The sequence below is a fragment of the Pinus tabuliformis genome, chromosome 5_1, assembly GCF_031772625.1.
Source record: "Pinus tabuliformis cultivar Carrire ecotype Pingquan chromosome 5_1, CPIR1, whole genome shotgun sequence".
Lineage (NCBI taxonomy): Eukaryota > Viridiplantae > Streptophyta > Pinopsida > Pinales > Pinaceae > Pinus > Pinus tabuliformis.
Window position 1 is genome coordinate 278,879,328 of NC_142305.1, and position 21,502 is coordinate 278,900,829.

Sequence of the window (21,502 nt, forward strand, 5' to 3'; positions counted from 1 at the left end):
ATTGATGTGGATCCCAACGCCACTGTTGCTACTGTCAAGATCCAGAAAAATGAACCCGAAGATCCAGAGGAGGAGGAGCGTCTCTTCCACTCCCAGATGTGGGTAAAGGGCTCCCCGATACAGTTCATTGTTGATAGCGGGAGTCAAAATAACCTCATTTCGGCAGAGTTCGTGAAGTGGTTGGGCTTACCGACCAGAGCACATCGACAACCATACACCATTGGGTGGCTTCACCAAGGACGAGATCTTCGCGTGAGCCAGCAGTGTTGCCTTCCATACAACATCAAGCCCTTCACGGATGAGGTATTGTGTGACATTTCTCCCCTTGAAGTTTGTGATGTATTATTAGGACAACCACACTTGTGGAAGCGACATGTTGTGTATGAATCAAGGCCCCATGCTATTAATATTGCATTGGGAAATAAGTTGTACAGGATACCAGAGGTAGCACCACCTACCGCCATCTCTTTGGTTACTGCAAAACAATGTAGTAAGATCATTTCCAAAACCAAGAAATTTGTTTTCTTGATGATACACCCTGAAGGAAAGAAGAAGAAAGTGGCCGCGGCCTCCAGACAGGGTCCCTCTGCACGACAACTACAGAGGGACAAGGTTGTGGAGGAGTACGAGGACATCTTCACCTCCCTTGTAGGGGTTCCTCTGCACTGTCAGGTCAAGCACTCCATCGATCTGACCCCAGGTGCACCGCTACCCAATGGACCAATTTATCAGCGCTCCGTTCTGGAGAACAATGAAATCAAGAGGCAGATTCAAGAGCTCCTGCAGAAAGGTCACATCCGTCCAAGTTCATCACCTTGTGGGAGCCCGATCGTGTTGGTACAGAAGAAGGATGGGACGTGGAGACTCTGTATTGACTATCGGGCGCTGAACAAGATCAGTGTTTGTAATAGGTACCCGATCCCGTGGATTGATGACCTCCTGGACCAACTAAAGGGGGTGAAATATTTCAGCCAGATCGATCTGAAGTCAGGATATCATCAGGTACCAATCAAAACCTCTGATGTGTCGAAGAGTCCCTTCAAATCCCAGGAGGGCCTTTTCGAATGGTTGGTTATGCCTTTCAGATTGACGAATGCTCCTGCAACCTTCATGAGGCTAATGGATGACATCTTGTGGCCATTCACCAACTCCTTTGTAGTAGTATACTTGGATGACATTCTGATCTTCATCCAGAGTTGGGAAGAGCGCCTCCACCACATCCGACAGGTTTTCCAAACACTGCGGCAACACAAGCTATGTGCCAATTTGGAGAAATGCACTTTTGGCATGACCGAGGTTCAGTATCTGGGATACATCATTATTGAACAGGGGGTGCATTTCGATCCAGCCAAGATCCAAGTCATTTGGGATTGGCCATCTCCAACCACTCTAATAGAGCTCCGCAGCTTTCTAGGTCTTGCCAACTTCTACCACAGGTTCGTGTTGGGGTTTTCTCATATTACTTGGCCCTTGAGTCAAGTCACCAAGGGAGGGGCGAAAGAAAAATAATTTTGGTCTGAATCTCAACAGAAGGCATTCATGGAGTTGAAGGATCACCTCTGCACGGCACTAGTGCTCGCATTACTAGATTTACAACAACCATTTGAGGTCGAGACAGATGCCTGTGACTATGCTATTGGGGCAGTCCTTACTCAACATGGACATCTAGTGGCATATCACAGTGAAACACTTTCAAACACAGTCTGGAAGTACCCCACTTATGATAAAGAAATGTATTCCATTGTACAGGCTTGCCGACAATGGAATCATTACATTTTGGGGAAGGAAATGGTCATCCACACAGACCACCGACCCCTGCAGTTCATACAGACCCAAGGAAAATTGCAGAATGATCGCCATCAGAAGTGGTCTACATACCTGCAACAGTTCCACTTGAATATCAAATATAAGAAGGGCAACACCAATAATGTTGCAGATTGCCTCAGTCGACCACTGATCATGGCATTAACCACCATTCTCAACTCTTGTGGGCACGAGACTTCTAATTGGCCACTTCTCTACAAAAGCGACCCAGAATTCGGCCACACATACCAAACACTCTTGGAGTGTTGGCATGTTCCAGATTTTCACCTCCAGGATGCCCTCTTATGCCACCGAGTCACCTTTTTGTTCCTTCAAGCAAGCGTGCCAAGATGATTTGGGAAGCACACTACAGTCGGGCTGCTGGGAATTTCGGGGTCGAGAAAATAGTGGCAATACTGCAAAATTATTTCTATTGGCCGAATCTTCGACAGGATGTTGGGAAGTACATTAGATCATGTACTGCCTATGCCATTCCCAAACTGACCATTAAAAAGAACTGCCTCTATTCCCCGTTGCCTACCCCTAGTCAACCTTGGGAACCCATCTCCATGGATTACATGTCAAGCCTTCCTTCCAATAAGCATGGAAATGACTGTGTTTTTGTGGTTGTCGACAAGTTCTCGAAGATGGCCATTATGGCAGCCTGCAAGAAGAATATCACAGCAGAAGCCACTGCTAAACTCTTCTTTGAATGAGTGTGGGTGCACTTTGGGATCCCACAGTCCATCATCTCAGATCGGGACAGTCAGTTTCTCAACACATTTTGGTCCAGTCTCTGGTCAGTGCTGGACACCAAACTCACGAAGTCCACAACCTTCCATCCTCAAACTGATGGCTAGACAGAGGTTGTCAATAGGATGATTGTGCACATTCTGCGCATGTATAACTCAAAGCATACACGCACATGGGATGAGAGCCTCCCCTATGCTCAGCGCAACTACAACTGAGCTCTTCACAGCTCCACTGGCCATAGCCCTTTTCAGGTGGGTTTGGGATTCCAACCACTATGCCCCATTGATGTGGCCATGCCACTTGTAGCTACTCACATAAATTCAGCTCATGTCAGGTCCGAAACAGATAAGGCCACCATCTTCATTGAGCGCATCCAACATATTCACCAACAGGTCCATGAAATTCTTGAGAAATCAAATTCCAAGTACAAGCAGCGACATGATCAACATCGGGTGCCACAAAAGTTTCAGGTGGGCGACAAAGTCTGGTTGCATTTGCAAAAGGAACCCGTTACTGGAGCCTATCGGAAATTGAGACCACTCTGATATGGTCCTTACACCATTACTAAGGCTATGGGAGACAATGCATTTGAGCTCAGCATTCCCCCATTCCTTGGTCTGCACCCAGTGTTCAATGTGGACTGCCTTTGGCCATACTTTCCACCATTGCTAGACACATCCGACATTGCAGAACAACTCAAACCCACATAATTAAATCTAGATTGCATGGAACAAGCTGCAACTGATCAGATCATGGACACACAGATCAAGAACTCTCACCAACAGAATATCCAATTGTATCAAGTTGTCAAAGCAGGCAATCTCCTTCAGCAGAGCATGTGGCTCACCAGGGAACAATTTCAGCAAAAGTTTCCTCATCTCATAGAGGAACTCAACGCAATGGGAACCATTGCTTCTTAAGGGGGAGGAATGATCCAGGTGGATATTGGTGGCCACTTGCAAAGTCCACCTGGACCCCCACCATTGTTTCTCTCAGCATTTCCAGTTTCCTTAATTGCAGCACAACTTACTATTTTTAGCAGTTTTTCAGGTCCTGAACTTCTGGAGCCGTTTTAAGGCCCTAAACGACGTTTTTTCGGAAATCTGGGGGCAACATGGGTCTATGGGTTGATGTTTCCCTTCCCAAAGTGGTAGTGCTAGGATAGATCTTTCTAACGAGCTATTGTACACATCAATGGAGATCGTATGCCAAAGTTATGACCCCGGGAAGTTGATGTACCAATTTACCCAAACGACGCCCACAGTTTGGCGTTTCATCTCCTAGGGTTAGGTTCTGGAATGTTAACGATTTTCCATTGTTTCTAAATAATAAATAGGCCTTCGAGCCTCATTGTAACACAGTTCAGAGGCATGTAGCCACCACATCTCTTCTCAGAGATAATCTACCATCGCACTAGCTGGTTTATTTCCATTTCTGGTTGTAAGCATATTTCAGTATTTTCCATTAATGAAATGAAGTATTATTTCCGCTACATCTTTGTGTATATGGTTATCTCTGTAATTTGTTGCGTTCCTGTTTAAATCTGGATCATAATAGTTGATCATGCAACTATTTTGATAAGGCATTAATTCTTCTTAGTGATTCTTAGATAAGTATAAGAACCAAGTGATCAGATATGCTGTTGAGACCTGTAGATTACATATTTGTGACATGTTTGAAAAAAACCTTGTCATGGCAAGTAGGGGTCTAGTCAATTCATTGATAAAGTGTTTACATTAGCACCATTGTTTTGGTGTTATTTATCATTTGTTGAAGTTTCCTGAAGTTCTAGGTAGTGGCATGAGTCCTGGCCATGAATAAGAGGCAAAAAATCAAGGGTCGCTCACATAGAACTACCTAGAAAAGTCCACAGTCATTGGCAGGCCTTGCTATGGGAGACACTGAAGGGTTGCAATCACAATATTTCCTTTTTATGGAGGGACTTGGGTGTTATCTCGGTGAAAAGATATGTTTCCTTAGGGGTTAAGCACGTAGAGGGGTTAGTTGGCTCCTGAAGGTTTTATGGCATGTGTGGATGGTCAGATTAGTTTAGTTTGAGTACTTCCACTACATTAACTATACATGGCAAGTTGATTCACATCATAGTGGTCTCCCATCACATCTTTACACTGGTGGACTGGTTAACTTGGGTAAATGTGGGAGGAGGGTGTTACATGGTGGGAGTAGGGGGGCATGATTGTCCACCTTCAAAAGCAAAAGGAATGTAACTTTTCCTTGGTTTTTGGAGATGCCACCAATAATGTTGCAAAACCTTATACATTCTATTAGTGTCTGAAGCACATTGTAAAACTAGGAATCCATGAAGTGATTATGAATGTTAATTCACTAACAATTCTTGCACTATTAATTAATATATTGTTACCTTCCATTTAAAAATTTGCAAATATATTCAAAATGATTCATCTTTTTGACAAGAGGCAATGCCTCCATGCTTTAAGGACTAATAATGCCAGTGTAGATAAAATGGCTAATTTGGGATTGACACTATCCAAAGGAGAGATGATATGGCAAGGGGAAAAGTAATAATACTCATACCATAAGGTATAAAATGAATTTTCTTCCATGTAGAGAGGGGGCCCCTATGATGAATCTAGTGTGAAGGACACATGGAAAGCATGTACGAACCCCCACCCCACGTGGAGATGTGTACTTGATATAAAGGGTCTCATCACAATTCAAATTTTACAATCTACAGGGGTGGTGTGAAAAGGTGCATGACACATGTGGGAGTTACGTTGAGTGCCTAGATAGAGTTGAAAATGGAATATATGGGGGTGTTATTCGAGGTGAAGTATATGGGTTTGTTGTGGCCATCTGTTGATGTGATTGTCTTGCAATAGGTGAGAGGTACCCTTAGTCTCTTGGTTGACCTTTTCATGATTAGAAAAAATTAAATTTTCACTCATGAAATTGATGAGATTGGGTGTCTTAAGCAGTTTTTGCGGTGTTCAAAGAAATTGGAAATGTCAACCAGAGGCTAGAGTTGGATAATGGTCTTTATACATTCTCATTTAGGGTTCTCTAATAAATATAGGAGTATTTTCCTTTGTATGTAGCCTTGGGATATAGTTAATCTTGAGTTTGAGCTACTTTCTAACCTCTCTTTTCTATGTTGACGACACTCTTTCCTACTCCCAATGTTGTTGTCTTTTTTTTTTTTTTTGTCAGCTCCTTATAGGAGGCCTACATTGGTGGCATCACTCCCTATATATTAGATTATTGTGGGGGAATTCTAAGTATTTCAACTTTATTCTTTTTAGTTGCCTACAAGTTGGTGACAAGTCTTCTTGACTTCTTTGGGCATTTGAAATTATATGGGAGGTATCCTGTGTCTCTAGACATGGAAATTACATCCCTTAGGAGTCTTGATCATTATTTTGGAATCTAGTGAGAATGAAATTTCCCTTTCTATGTGTATCTAGGAATTCTCAAGTGTGTTTTTTTATCTTTATTATACTCACTTTGAACACCTCTAGGCCCCTTTCCATTGAAGTGGTGTTTTCATAGTTGACATTACTCTATGTGGATTTAGGTTGGGTATTGTTTTTACGCCTTAATTTGATTTCAAACTTTCAGTATATACTTTCTTGCCCTTTATTGCAATGTGGTTGAGGGCTATGGGCGGTAAATAGTTCTGCAAGCTAGCTCAACAATTTCTTACCATCATCTTCTTGGGGGATCGAAAATTTTCATGTTCTTATTATGTTGTGTGTGTATTATCATGTTGGGAGAAAATTTGTGTTTTTAATATTTTCATATGAGGTTAATTATAAAAATACGAGAATCGGATTCTAGGATAGAATAGTTATATAAAATATTTAGAGTTTTCTATATGGATACCCTTCATGTCAGTACCTGTAATTCTATGGTATTTATCTTATCTATGATTTTGTCTATTGGAACTAGTCTTGCTGGAAAACAAATGTGGAACCCCCTTCCTTCAAATTTCATACTAAAACCTTTGAAGTTGAATTTCACTATAATATTATTCCATGTCTATACTCAAAATATATTTTTTATTTGAAAGTTGGAGTTCAACAGATTATGGATTCGGTAGGGAGAAGTAGTTTGGTCGAATATACCTTACACACTATGCATAAGAAGATATTAGAGGTAATGGTAACTCTCTAGAATTGAGTACAATGAATACAATATGAGCTTGGCTAGTTGCAATCTTAGTTATAGGAAGTGATGTTACTATGGCACAAGGATACAAAAGAGAGATCTAGAGTCAAAATTATAATTCCCAAACCTTCTCCTCATATGATTAATATTTGTGATAACCATGCCTTGTGATTTATTTTTTTGTTTGTTAATAGATATTGAAACTTTGGATTTATATGTGGAATAATATAACAATATTGTCATACTTATTTCTAATTTTATTAGGATTTCAACCGTGGAACAGTACCTAGCCAAACATATTCAACTGAAGTGGAAAACAAAGAACCATATTGAGCTAAAAGTGGGACTAAGTGGATTTTTCACTATGATGTTCTTAAACCTAGAAGATAGAACTCATATATTTGAGAGTAATCCCTATTTCATCAAGAATCATGGGATTTCAATAAGATACTAAGAAGGGTGCTACAACCCTGAATAACCGAAATTCACATCAGCTCTAGTGTAGGTTTGGTTAAACAATGTTTTTTGAGATCCAGAGGTTTTGGAGGGTACCAGAAACTCTGATGTTGGGTCCCTATAATACTAGTGATTACCACATTACTATTGTAGTTACACCCCTTATTTATATTTTTGTGCTCATATTACCCCCATGTTGTTATTTCTGTGCCCCATAGAATCCCTCTATTGCTATTTTTGTGGCTTTATATTATTATTGTTAGGTCGGCTGTATTATATTGTGACTCCTTAGACTTCTATATATAGAATGGAGGTTTTGTCATTTGTATCATCCAAAAATTGTTCATTTAAGTAATGTAAAGGATGTTTCCCCCTCGAAGAGGCTGAATTCTAAGGCGTTGATCTATCTTTTCTATCTTTTCTTGAGCTAGTTTCATAACATTTGGTATCAGAGCTTTGGATTCTAGGGTTTCGCTGCTCTAAAAAGGTCATCATGGCATTTTCGCTATAATGTTTTTTCTGTAACGTTTCAGAAGTCACAAAAAGAACCCATTTGAGATGAAATCACACTGAACCTTGGGTCCGAATTTCAGAGCTTTTCGCGCGACATTTGCGGCGATATGATCTGAGGAAGGTGGTCTTTTTGCAGACTCCTGAATTACATTCAAAACAGGTGACCTGGGGAAAATCGTCATAACTGTCTCTCTAGGGATCGGATTGAAATTTCATAAGAAGGTGCAGAAAGAGGACGGACTGTAGTTTCTTGTATGCGAGTTTCAGATCCAAAGGTTGAAACAGTGACTCGTGGAACGTTGTACAATTTCGCTCTATTGAACTAGTCTAAAATCAAGTCACTGTGGGAGATTTCACATAACTCTTCCTTGGAGAATCGAATTTGGGTCAGACTTGTGGCATTGGAAAGAGGACACAGAAGGCTATGACAGGTTGCAACTTCAGAATTGGATGATCTAAAATTACAGAGATACATTAGATTCAATATGAGGCTTCTATAAAGTGAAAAAAGGTGTGTAGTTTTTTTTTAAATTTTTGTGTAAGCTTGGTTTAACGGAATTTGAAGGGCATAGTAAAGCATTATTATCGGTAACTGATGCCCTGAGGAAAGAAAATGCAAAAACATAGTAAGGAACCTGAAAGCTCTAGCATGACTCATGAAGAAGAGGAAGAAATGCTACATGATATATCAAAATTACAAGAACAAGTGCAACTAATGTCACACTCACAAAAGTTAACAGAAGCTAAGATAAATGGCGTGGAATATAAGATAAATGGCATGGAATCTAATATAAAGGGCATGGAAGCTAAGATGGATGATTTGAAGATGGATTTTAAGACAAACATGGTGGATTTGAAGACATATTTGAAGACAAACATGGCATGTTTGAAGACAGATTTGACAAATTTTCTACAGGAAATACTTACTAATGGTGAAAAGGGTGTAAAGGAAACTCATGATCTGAACAAAAGTAATGTTAATCATGATTCCATAGACTCTTATGTTGGATCGAAGACCCACCATATTCCAAAAATCAATATGAGGAAGTTTGATGGCAAGGATCCCGCCACATGGATATTACAGATGGAGCAGTTCTTCGATCTCAATAATGTGCAAAACACACAAAAGGTACGTATGAAAACTGTATATTTGGAACCAAATCAATTTGTATGGTATCAATGGCTTTGCTCTCGTAAAAAATTTATCACTTGGGCAATTTTTACGGAAGAATTGATAGCACATTATGAAGATACAAAAAGCAACACTTTTTTTAGCCAATTGATAAGTCTCAAACAAAAGGGTTCAGTAATGGAGCACATTGAGGAGTTCCAAAAATTGAACATAAGGGTAAAAGATATTCCGGAGGAGCATAGGATTGATGTGTTCATAGGGTCTTTAAAGGAAAATATCCAACATGATGTTCGTCTTTGGGAACCTGATTCATTAGAGAAGACATTCAGGTTAGCAAGAAAAATGGAAAGAAAAATTATGGCAACTAGGAAGCATACCACTCACAACTATAAAGACGGAAGTTTTGTTTCCCCTAGTCTTCCAAAACATATAAGGTTGACACCACAACAATTGGAAAAAAAAAAGAGCAAAAGGGCTTTGTTACAGTTGTGATAGCAAATACACTAAAGGTCATAAGTGTGCTGAGAAGAAATTATTCTACATAGATTGTGAAGAGGAAGAAGAAAAGGAGAAAGAAAGGTCAAAAGAAGAAGATATACTCCAGGAACAAAGCCTAGATGAAGAACAAATAAATCCGACCATTTCTTGTAATGCATTGGCAGGAATTACCACTCCTCAAAACATCAGGATAGAACGACAAATCAAGAAGAAAAGGTAATAGTGTTGATTGATTCAGGAAGCACCCACAATTTTATTCATTGTAGGGTAGCAAAAGAATTGAATTGCTTCCTATATCCAGCACCAGAGTGTCAAGAGATGATTGCAAATGGAGGAACAATAAATTTCTCTAGAAGGTGCCATTTTATAAAGCTATCCATGGGAGAATATGTATTGACTAGCCCAATGCTTTCCATTCCAATGGGAGGTGTTGACGTTGTACTAGGAGTCCAATGGCTACAATCCTTGGGTACAATAGCTTTTAATTTTCAAGAACTTTTCATCAAATTTTCTACGGAAGGAAAGGAAGTTGAATTAAGGGGTATTGCAGGGAAACCCAGAAAGATAATCAGCTCTAATGGTATGACAAAGCTTCTAAAAGAGGAGCAAAGAGGTGTAATTGCACAATTATGTTCGCTAGATGTTTCCACATCGGAATCATCTATTTCTCCAGATCTCCAAAAAGTCATGGACAATCATTCCAAGGTATTTGAGACTCCCAAAGGTCTCCCACCTATGCGTGATCATGATCATGCTGTTCATCTGATTCCAGGAAGTGTTCCTCCAAACATCAGGCCGTACAGATATCCCTATGTCCAAAAAAGTGAAATTGAACGAATGGTTGCAGAAATGCTAGAGGCTGGTATAATTCAACCAAGTCAAAGTTCTTTCTCTGCTCTAGTAGTATTGGTGCACAAGAAGGATGGATCATGGTGCATGTGTCCAGATTATAGGGAGCTCAACAAGCTCACTATCAAAGATAAGTTCCCCATTCCTATCATTGATGAATTACTGGATGAATTGCATGGATCAATTTACTTCACCAAGTTGGATCTTCATTCGGGATATCATCAAATCAGAATGAAGATTGAAGACATTCCGAAAACAACATTTAGAACTCATGAGGGTCATTATGAATTTTTGGTCATGCCTTTTGGCCTTACTAATGCACCTTCAACATTTCAAGGTTTGATGAATTCAATTTTCAAACCATTCCTTGGAAAATTTGTGTTAGTATTTTTTGATGATATACTAATCTACAACAAGTCTTGGAAGGATCATGTTGAACATTTTGACAGGGTGCTACAACTATTGGAGGAGAAACAATTATATGCAAAAAGATCCAAATGTTTCTTTGGAGTCCAGGAGGTGGAATATTTGGGTCATATTGTATCTCATGAAGAAGTTAAGGTAGACCCTAGCAAAATTAAAGCCATTAAGGAATGGAAAACCCCTACATGCTTAAAGCATTTGCGAGGATTTCTTGGGTTGACAGGGTATTATCGCAAGTTTGTTAAGAATTATGGGAGAATAGCAGCACCTCTAACAAAATTATTGAAGAAAGATGCATTTTCATGGACTCCGCAAGAAACAAAGGCCTTTGAACATCTTAAAGAGGCAATGTGCCAAGCACCGATATTAGCTACACCAGACTTCACAAAAACATTTATTGTGGAATGTGATGCTTCAGGAAATCGAATTGGTGCTGTTCTAATGCAAGATGAAAGACCCATTGCTTTTGAAAGTCATCCAATCAAGGGAAAGTTTTTAAGAAAAGTTATTTATGAGAAGGAAATGTTGGCAATACACCATGCACTTAAGAAATGGCGACCCTACCTAATGGGAAGACACTTCAAGGTAAAAACGGATAATGATAACCTTAAATACCTTTTAGAACATAGATTATCCTCTGAAGAGCAACAAAAGTGGGTCACAAAGATGTTGGGTTATGACTTTGAAATCATCTACAAGAAAGGGAAGCAAAATGTGGTGGCAGATGCACTCTCAAGAAAGGATGAGGATGTGGAAGCATTTTTGTGCGCCATTTCTATTATCCAACCAGATTGGATAAACGAAGCAAGGGAGGAATGGAAGAATGATGAAGAAGTATGGGCACTAATTCGAAAGCTACAACAAGATTCCAGTACATTTGATACATTTAGCTGGCAAAATGATTCATTATGGTACAAAGATCGCTTATACCTCTGTAAGAATTCTCAGCTAAAACAAAAGATTCTTATGGAATTGCACACTTCTCCCTTAGGAGGGCACTCAGGATTTTTCAAAACTTACCACAGGGTTAAGAAGGAATTTTTTGGGATGGCCTTAAATCAGATATTCAAAAGTTTGTGGTGGAATGTTTGGTTTTCCAACAAAATAAAGTTGAAACAATTAAGACACTGGGTCTATTACAACCTTTATCCATTCCAAGCCAATGTTGGGAGGAGGTTTCAATGAATTTTATCACAGGTTTACCCAAGTTTGAGGGAAAGAGTGTCATCATGGTGGTAGTTGACAGACTTACCAAGTATGCACACTTTTGTGCATTATCACAGCCATTTAAAGCCAGTACAGTTTCTAGTGCATTTATGGAAACAATTCAAAAGCTACATGGAAACCCAAAGATTATTGTAAGTGATAGAGATCCCATTTTCACTGGAAATTTTTGGACAGAATTATTTTCTTGTCTTGGTACTCAGTTAGCTCATAGCTCATCTTATCATCCTCAATCTGATGGGCAAAATGAGATAGTCAACAAATGTTTGGAAGGATATCTTCGTTGCTTTGTATCTGATAAACAGACACAATGGGTCAAATGGTTGCCTCTGGCTGAATGGTGGTATAACACTTCCTTCCATACAGCAACAAAAATGACCCCATTTATGGCAATTTATGGGTATCAACCACCATCCATCACATCATATTTAAGAGAAAATTCTAAGGTTCAGGCAGTGGAACATCACATCGAACATCAACAACAAGTCCTCCAACTCTTAAAGGATAACCTCGTGTTGGCACAAAATAGAATGAAGCAACAAGCAGATCAACATCGCAGTGAAAGAAGTTTTGATGTAGGTAATTGGGTATTCCTACGGCTACAACCATATAAGCAAATGTCCCTAAAGCAAGCTAAGAAGGATAATAAATTATCACCAAAGTATTATGGTCCGTACAAGGTGTTGCAAAAGATTGGTACTATGGCATACAAATTGGAGCTTCCTGCAGCTTCTCGATTGCACCCAGTTTTCCATGTTTCATGTTTAAAGAAGGTTATAGGTGACAAGCTCCCAGTTCAAACAATATTGCCAGAACTTGATGAGGGAGGAAAAATTATATTGGAACCGGAAGCAGTCACAGAAACAAGAACTCGACAGCTACGAAATCGATCAATTTCAGAGTATCTTATCAAGTGGAAGAACTTATCTGCTGAAGATTCCACATGGGAGGATGAGAATTTTATGCAGAAGTATCCAAAACTACTCAAACGTTGAGGACAACACTTTTTTGAAGGAGAGGGGCATGTTGGGTCCCTATAATACTAGTGATTACCACATTACTATTGTAGTTACACCCCTTATTTATATTGTTGTGCCCATATTACCCCCATGTTGTTATTTTTGTGCCCCATAGAATCCCTCTATTGTTATTTTTGTGGCTTTATATTATTATTGTTAGGTCGGCTGGATTATATTGTGACTCCTTAGACTCCTATATATAGAAAGGAGGTTTTGTCATTTGTATCATCCAAGAATTGTTCATTTAAGTAATTTAAAGGAGGTTGCCCCCTCGAAGAGGCTGAATTCTAAGGCGTTGATCTATCTTTTCTATCTTTTCTTGAGCTAGTTTCATAACATCCAATAGAATGTTTGTTAAAATTGTTGATACCACCAAGAGAGGTTTGTATACCTCATATATAAGGATTGCATATATATGACTATCACAAAACCTCTACCTAATTCCAAAGGTCTAGAGTATCAATGAGATATTTTCTTGTATCCATTATATTACAAACATGACTTGTTTAGGTGTCGGCGATAACGTGAATATAGGAAAATATTTAGAGATTTTCTACTTATTAAACTAGAAGTCAAAACCTCACTACAAAATGAGGATGCAGAGGTTTTATAATAGATTTATAAGGTGGAATAAGACCCCAAAACCGAATGGGTTGATAATAGATTTATTTCAATCCTGCTAACAATTTATAGGGCCTAAAGTTTATTCTTTAGTTGAAGAATATTAGAAGACTCAAAAGGTATGACATATTATTAATGGTACTTTTGTCACTTTAATATTAAATCTTGGTAGATCAGAGGACCCCATTGGTTTCCATCATATCACCTCGTGTAATTTTATTTACAAGACCATTTCCTTAGTCATAGTAAATCATATAAAACTATTAATAAATACTACTATGTCCTTGTAATAAGTATTGTTTGATGAAGATCATTAAATAATCAATGGTATTCTGATAGCCCATGAGCCTATTCATTCCTTAAATCAATCCAAAAACTCAAATATGTTGAGCAAGATTCATCTTTCTAAAGCCTATCATAGAGTAAGTCAAGGATATACTTTGAATATTTTGTCTACCTTTGGGTTCTCTCCTCAATTGGTTTGTTGGATAAAATCCTTGATTCCCTCTCCATCGTATTCTATTATCATAAATGGTCATCATCTACACCTTTAATCAATGTTGTGGACATTCACAAAGAGATTGAATCTTCACCCTTCTGTTCATATTGGCAGAAAAAGGCTTGAGAAGATACCTCAAAGTTATTATTAGTTGCAATATTATAAAATGGATACAATTTTTGGTGAGGAATTCCTTGTCACTCACCGATAATTTGTTCATGATATTTTTATTTTATGTCAATCCCCACTATGTGAGGTGCAAACATTAAAATCCATCTTTTCTGGTTTTATACAATCCATTGGGACCCTGATTAATGGAGATAAGTATAATGTGTTTTTCTCTAGTCCTAATCCCATGGTCTAGGAATATATTTCTCACATTCTTGACTTAAGGATAAGAAAAATTCTAGTAAAATAATTAGGATTCCCGTTGATTGAAAATTCATTAAAACAACCTGCAAGCAAGGAATACTTCATAACATCTCTAGAAAATTGAAGGGATGGGATTTTCTATCTCTCGATTTAGTATACCATATTGTGATGATCAAGTCCATTCCAGCTGTTTATCTTAGTCATTCACAAAACTATTAGTAATGTTTTTATCTCCTTCGTTATGAATTTCTTATGTAGAGGAGCCCGAAATGCAAGAAAATGGGCTCTTATAGTTTGACATAAAATTTTCATTCCAAAAATGGTAGGAGGATTAGGTATTCATGATCCAAAAGTGTGGAATGAATATCTACATCAAAAAATATGATGGCAATGGCTTCAAGGAGGGCCTAATTTGTGTCAGTAAATATGGAATATAAAATGTAGTCCAAATTACTCTCAGGCAAATAAATTACGAGCTATAAGTTTCCCTTGGGATCCTCGACATGGAAACTTCCCAAATGAAATTGAATTTTTCTTCAAACCCATGCATTCCTAGATATTAGATATGGATGCAATATGTAGTTGTGGAAAAATTCTTGCAAAAAAAAATCCTACTTTGAGTAGCATGAAGAACCTAAGAAATCTAAATCCCTATATGTGGGACCAACAATGCTTCATAGTATCTAATTGTTGGAGACCAAAATTATGTGACGAGAGGTAGTGAATCTAGAAAGGTCAGGTGGATTGGTCATAGTCTGCCTCGATGGCTGTTGAGCCTTGAAACTACATATCTCCTACCCACTTTCCTAGATTTTTTCCCCTCACCTAGACCTCATAAGCTATCACAAATCATTGCATATTGATTCTAAAAGAGAATTGAAATGGTTTTCTAACTATGTTTTTGTGTTTTCTATTTGAATTAGATTTTTCTCATGAGCTGCGGAATTTAGCCATTTTCCGTAGTTGTTTTTGTTAAACTCTAGGTTGCAGGTATCATCAGGCAAAACAAGGCACGTGGGCAAGTTAGAAATGACTTGGACATGGATCAGGTCCTATTGGTTCAGTCGGATTCATTAAGGAAAGTCGTGGTCAATAGTGGTCCAACGAAGGAGTCCTACGACAACCGGACTCTGTTTTCAAACATCTGAATGTTTCGTTGTCATTTCTAGATCCCTGGAGTCATGTTGACACCTGTAGGCTGCCCTACAATGTGAATCAAACAACCACTCTTGATATATTGAATAATCTTAGCAACCAGTATGCTAGGCTTACGGATGATGTCCTTGTACGTGTCTTCAATTAAAGATCTTTCATAGGAAGAAAATTATGAATTTTTGTTATAAATAATGCATTTCCAAATGCATAGAGTTAGTCTTTGTTGATGTAATTTTGCTGTTTAGTTTACTGTGCCATGATATTAGTCCCACTCTGGTAATGAGAGGATTCTTCCTCTATTTTGAGATATAAAGATGACTCTATTTCTACATGATTGTGTGAGCATAATTCTAGACTGATAGCTTGTTCACTGAGGCCATGCAGAGGGCCCCTGCACACTGAGGTTTCGTTTTCATTATTGCTGTAAAGTTTTATGCATTGTTTCCTTATTTCATTGCACATATTCCATAGTTATCCACCTGTGTATATTTCATTTGTTATGGTATTAACATTTCATTTTTGCACATGATTTTCCAGCTCCGTATATTGTTGATGACACTCATTAGTGTGTATGTGTGTTTTAGGATAGAGTAGGCCCAAGCATTTTCACACAATTCTTGCAGTAACTAGTGACATGGGATTAGCCTCTCTATTGACTTTGCTTTTCTTAGCTTTTTTAATTCCATTTATGCTTTGATTTCACTTTTATTTACTTTCTTTGTTAGTTAGTTTAAATATCAGATTGCTCATATCATTGACGTTATCCCCTAAAGCCATAGCTTAGACTACCTGGCAAGCTATCAGACAATGAATGATGTGATTTGGTTTTAGTTTTTCATTTTTTGAAATTAGATATTAACTTACTCATATCATTGACGTTATCTCCTAAAGCCATGGCTTAGACTACCTGGTGAGCTATCAGACTATGAATGATGTGATTTGATTTTAATTTTACTTTTCTGCAATTAGATATCAACTTACTCATATCATTGACGTTATCTCCTAAAGCCATAGCTTAGACTACCCGGTGAGCTATCAGGCTATGAATGATGTGATTTGATTTTATTTTTACTTTTCTACAATTAGATATCAACTTACTCATATCATTGACGTTATCTCCAAAAGCCATAGCTTAGACTACCTGGCGAGGTATCAGACTACGGATGAAGTGAATTGATTAGTTTGATTTATTGAGTGCAGTAGTTTAACTCATTTTTCTTTCTGTATTTAGATAAGTAGCAGAGATAATGGTTTCATGATCAGTAGTTCATTATTTGTTTGATTTGAGTAGCAGCACATTTTCATTTTTGTTCAAGTAGTAATTTCATCAATGGTATGTTCTAAGACTCTCTGAAGTGTTAAGTTCTGGAAATCATTATAGAGGACATAATTACCTTAAAATCTATATCGATACTTGCCTTCTAGATTATTCTTAAAACTCAGGGATAGGATTTCTATTCACATTAGGAGATAATTGAAGATAAAAACCCCCAAAACAAAATAAAAATCGAAAACAAAAAAAAGTGAGGAAGAGGTTGTCTTGCACATATAGTGCGCCACACTTCATCAGCTTATGAATCCCGGATTGATAATTACTGTAGCAATTTAGGACACACTAAATTGACTAAACAATGGCCAGGTGACCTACCCTTACCGAAGAATTATATAGTTAGTGTATTCACATTGATCACACTCCCAATATGTTATGATGTGGATACCATTCAAGGGGCATGTTTAACTTAAAGGAGGCTTACACTTTTCTTGTTGATGATCATACACTACCTCAGGAGCCTCTGTAGAGGAAATATGGATGTGAAATCTATGCCCAAAAGTCTCCTCCTTCCATTCATTGGTGATACAAGGAAAGCTTTTGACATGGTATCATATCCAAAAGAAGGGATTTTAAGGATTGTTATTTTTCTCTATATGTGCTCAGCATGATGAAACGAAAAGCATCTTATAAATACTTCTCTATTTGTAATATTTCGTTTTCTTGATATGGTCATAATTGACAGAACATTCACATGGTATTCTCCTAGTGTATCTTCCAATGGTATTTTTGTTGGTTTTTCAAGGGAAAATGATAAAATAAGGTTTCTAGAGAGTCCATAGAGCCTATGTATGGGGATATGAGCTAGGAATTCAGATCATTCTAAGTTTTTCTATCCTAATGTGTCTTATTGAGAACTTTGAAAGGCCTGTTCTAGTTTGATCCCCAGGACGAAATTCTCACGAGTCTAATTATTTTAGTGGATCCATCCAGGGTCCATGATTATGCTTCAATGTCTCCTTTCTTCATATGGTGAGTAGACATGCATGACATTGAAGGGGATATGATATTATTGTATGGGCATGTACTATTTTCTTCAATTAATAATATAAATAAAGGGGTTGCATATTTTTCAGATCCCTTGTGTTATGTGCTTGGTTTGTTATTATTTCAATTAGAACACTAAAATTTTCCATAGATATTGATTGTTTAGCCATTTGGGATCTTATAGTGGTGTCATAGTTGTGCAGCCTACCATCCTGAGTATTTTATGTAGGGATATTCAATGGGATTGATTGTTACACTATCTAGGATTTCTATCTTCGGTGGTATTTAATATCACCCTAGTTGGTTTATTCTGAATTTTTTCATATTCAAGTTCAAGGAACAAATATAGATCTATATTAGGGCAAGGTTTCGCTTAGAAAAAGCCACTGAGTTTTTGAGTTATCAATTTTTGGGTTTTTGGCATTGATCCTCTTCTCAAGTTTCGAGGAATTGGCTTCACCAATTATCTGATCATTGCATAAGATTTTATTAAGGGAGAGTGTTTAGTTGGTTGACACTACAAGAGAAAGGGCCATAGAGCCATTTTTTAGGGTTCAAAGCGTGAGAGGCAAAAGAAGGGAAAAGGGTTAACTGGTCATGGCACAAGTTGCATCACTATCAACATTGATTAGATTAGTGTTGTAACAAACCCTCATTAAAGTTTCATGTAATAAATGATAATAAAGGAAAAATGACCAAGGTCAAGGGAGACGTATTCCAAGCTAAATGTTGGGAAAAAATTTTAGTGGGCATCACTTGTTGTTTAATAATGGCTATGGAAATTGGCAAAGGTGATGGAAAAGGAAAAGAGGCAATAGTTCACATTTGATTATGAACATAAGGGAAAATAGGAGAAAAGGATAATAAGCATAACGATCATATGCATGATGATTATTGTCATTGGAGTTAAGTTCTCAATATTATTATGTATCATTCTAATATGGATAAGTTATGGATATGTGCTAGCCTCCCCTGAGATACATTGTATTATGAATTTTGTTACGCCTTCTATTTGGTTTACATGACATGGTATTTTTACAGGAAATAGAAGATCATAGATGATGAGAATAATGGTTGAGTAAAATTCACATGACTCTTTGTACAGGCCTAAAGATCCATTGGTAGGATGGGAGAGGTAAGTTGAGTAGCAAGGAGAAGAGTATTCTCTTAATCTTGTACATACGCTCAAGAGTCTACGAGCAAAGATTATAAGCTGCAAGGCCGATAATAACATGTTGATTGAGGCACTAAAAATACTTTGAAGGACTCAGTGAAAGAAAGAAGAAGTCAATGTAGTGATTCTTCAAAGCCTTTTATATTTTCGTAGGTAGAGACAAATGGGGATCAATCAAGGATTGTAATAAAGTACAAATGGTGTAGATGGAACTAGGTCTTGACAAAAGTACCTATCTGATGGGTATTATAATAGAAGAGCTAAGAATTTCTATGATGTGAGGATGTATGTTAGAAGGAAAAGGTTGCTCTGTATAAGAAGTTTAATGCAGCTGGGGTAGGACATGTGTCTTAGCCTGTAGAGTAGCATAATAAAGGAAATGGAAGATAACCATTACGGTGTTGAACCTACGATAGAGAAAATTGCAGGAAGGACTTCCCCTTATATCAGAGTGGTATTCTATTTTCTATTAGAGTGGCACAATGGAAGCTTGAAAGGAATCAAATTTACAGGGCTCGGGAGGCATGGATAGCTGGGGATGTAGGTCATAGCATTCCCCACATCTACATAGCAGTGGATAAGAGGTAGGTAAGTCACCAAGTATCCATAATTAAGGTGGAAGGGAAACTAGTGGGAGAGTCCCAAGGATAGCCTCAATGCATTTTGCAACAAAATAAGCTCATTCTTCGTAATCAAGAAATGGAGAAAGTTAAAGTGCATGGAAGAAACCTGGGGCCAATCAAGCAACATGGTAAATAGTTGATTGAATGCTAGAACAATAGTTTCTTTTTAGTTATGGCTAGATTCACCAAATGGATTGGAGTCCCTTGAGAGATGGTATGTGCATGTGTTCATTTTTAGTGCAGCATGCTAGGTACATGACGTAAGGTAATTGGTATATTGTTATATATATTTATGCACTGATAGTTATGTGTTTATGGTAGTATGATGTAGGGAATTTCATGGTAAAAGAGACTTCCATGAAATATTGAAGAAGGATTGGGTTTAGATTTCCCTTTCGAGAACTGGGAATCATGGGGATTGAGTCATGGTGTCCATTTAAAGTTTTTTGCTTTAGGTCTTTATTTATCTATTGGTGCTTGATTTTTTTCTTGATTGTGTTTGGTGCATGACCATGCCACTTTTTTGTGGTGTTTTTTTGTTGTTTGCTTTTCCTTGTTTTCCTTATCTTTACTTCTTATTTTTTCCTTTTATGTTTTGAGGGTCCTGGGAATTGGTTGGGAAATAGGAAAGCTAATGGAGCTTAGAGAGAGATGAGTGTAACACAATAGGCAATATAACAATTGCATGAATCTCAGTGCATGAATAAAGGGAAATATAAGGAAATAATATGAGAGCTAGTTGGGTTGGCTAGGTCCATTGGGATAAATGGAAGCGTCAGGAAAATTATGAGAACGATAATAAAAAAAGGTAGTGTAAATGGAATTGAGGTATCATATGCCTTGGATAATTTGCGAGCTATTGTTCTCAATGTTGTGCATGTACTGGGCTGATAAAGGGAGTTCTATTTTTTAGAAACAAATTAATGGAGAGATGAAATACATATAAATATTGCGGAAACAAAAACACATAAACACATAAAACAAGAGAGACACAGATATACGTGGTTCACCCAATTTGGGATACATCCATGAAGAAAAAAATAGGCATTTGTATTATAATATCTAGAAAAATCAAGAGATGCAACCTACAACAGATCCGCTGTAATTTCGTCTTCACTCTCACGTACTCTCGTCTCTCTTTTTTCACTCGAAGTAATAATACATAGCCGCAAACGAAATTCTCTCATAGAAACTGAGGGTTGCATTCTAGGGTAAGAAATCCTAAATTAACATAACTTCTATTGTCAGATCATCCTTCTAATGAAAGACCCATATTGAATATGAAATTGTAATATTTTACAAGGATTTTTATCATCTATATTTAGTTTTGGGGGTGCTACCCACAAACCACCAAGGGGGGGCCCATAAAATCACCATCACTGCCCCTGAACGCCCCTAAGAGAGATAATATAGGAGGCCATGGGGGCCTGTTAGGAACAATGATTCGACACAACTAAAACAAAAAAACCTGAGAAAAATTAGGAAGATAATCAGGCTCCACAACCAACACTCTTAACCTTGACCTTATGAACATCGGTAATTGTGTTGTGATCATGATTATGATAATGTTTATATGTATGTGTGTGTGTGTGTATGCGATTGTCTAATAGAGTTTTCAAGGATTGTTCTTATGGAAGAGTGATTGTTTTATATCCGTGAATGTCGTGAAAAGCTTCTTGGTTTTATAGGGAACCAAGCGGGAAGGGAAACCCTAAAAGGACTTTGAGGATAATATCTTGTGGATATGATTTTCATATTATGTGCCTATAACTATGCCTATATTTATGTTATGGACAAGCAATATTGAAGGATACATCATCAAAATGATAGTAGTTCGATCTACGATATGTTGGGACAAGCAAGGATAGTGGAATGAGAAAGAAACTTGGGAGTTGGGTTGTGGATGCATGTCGTAAAGCATGTGA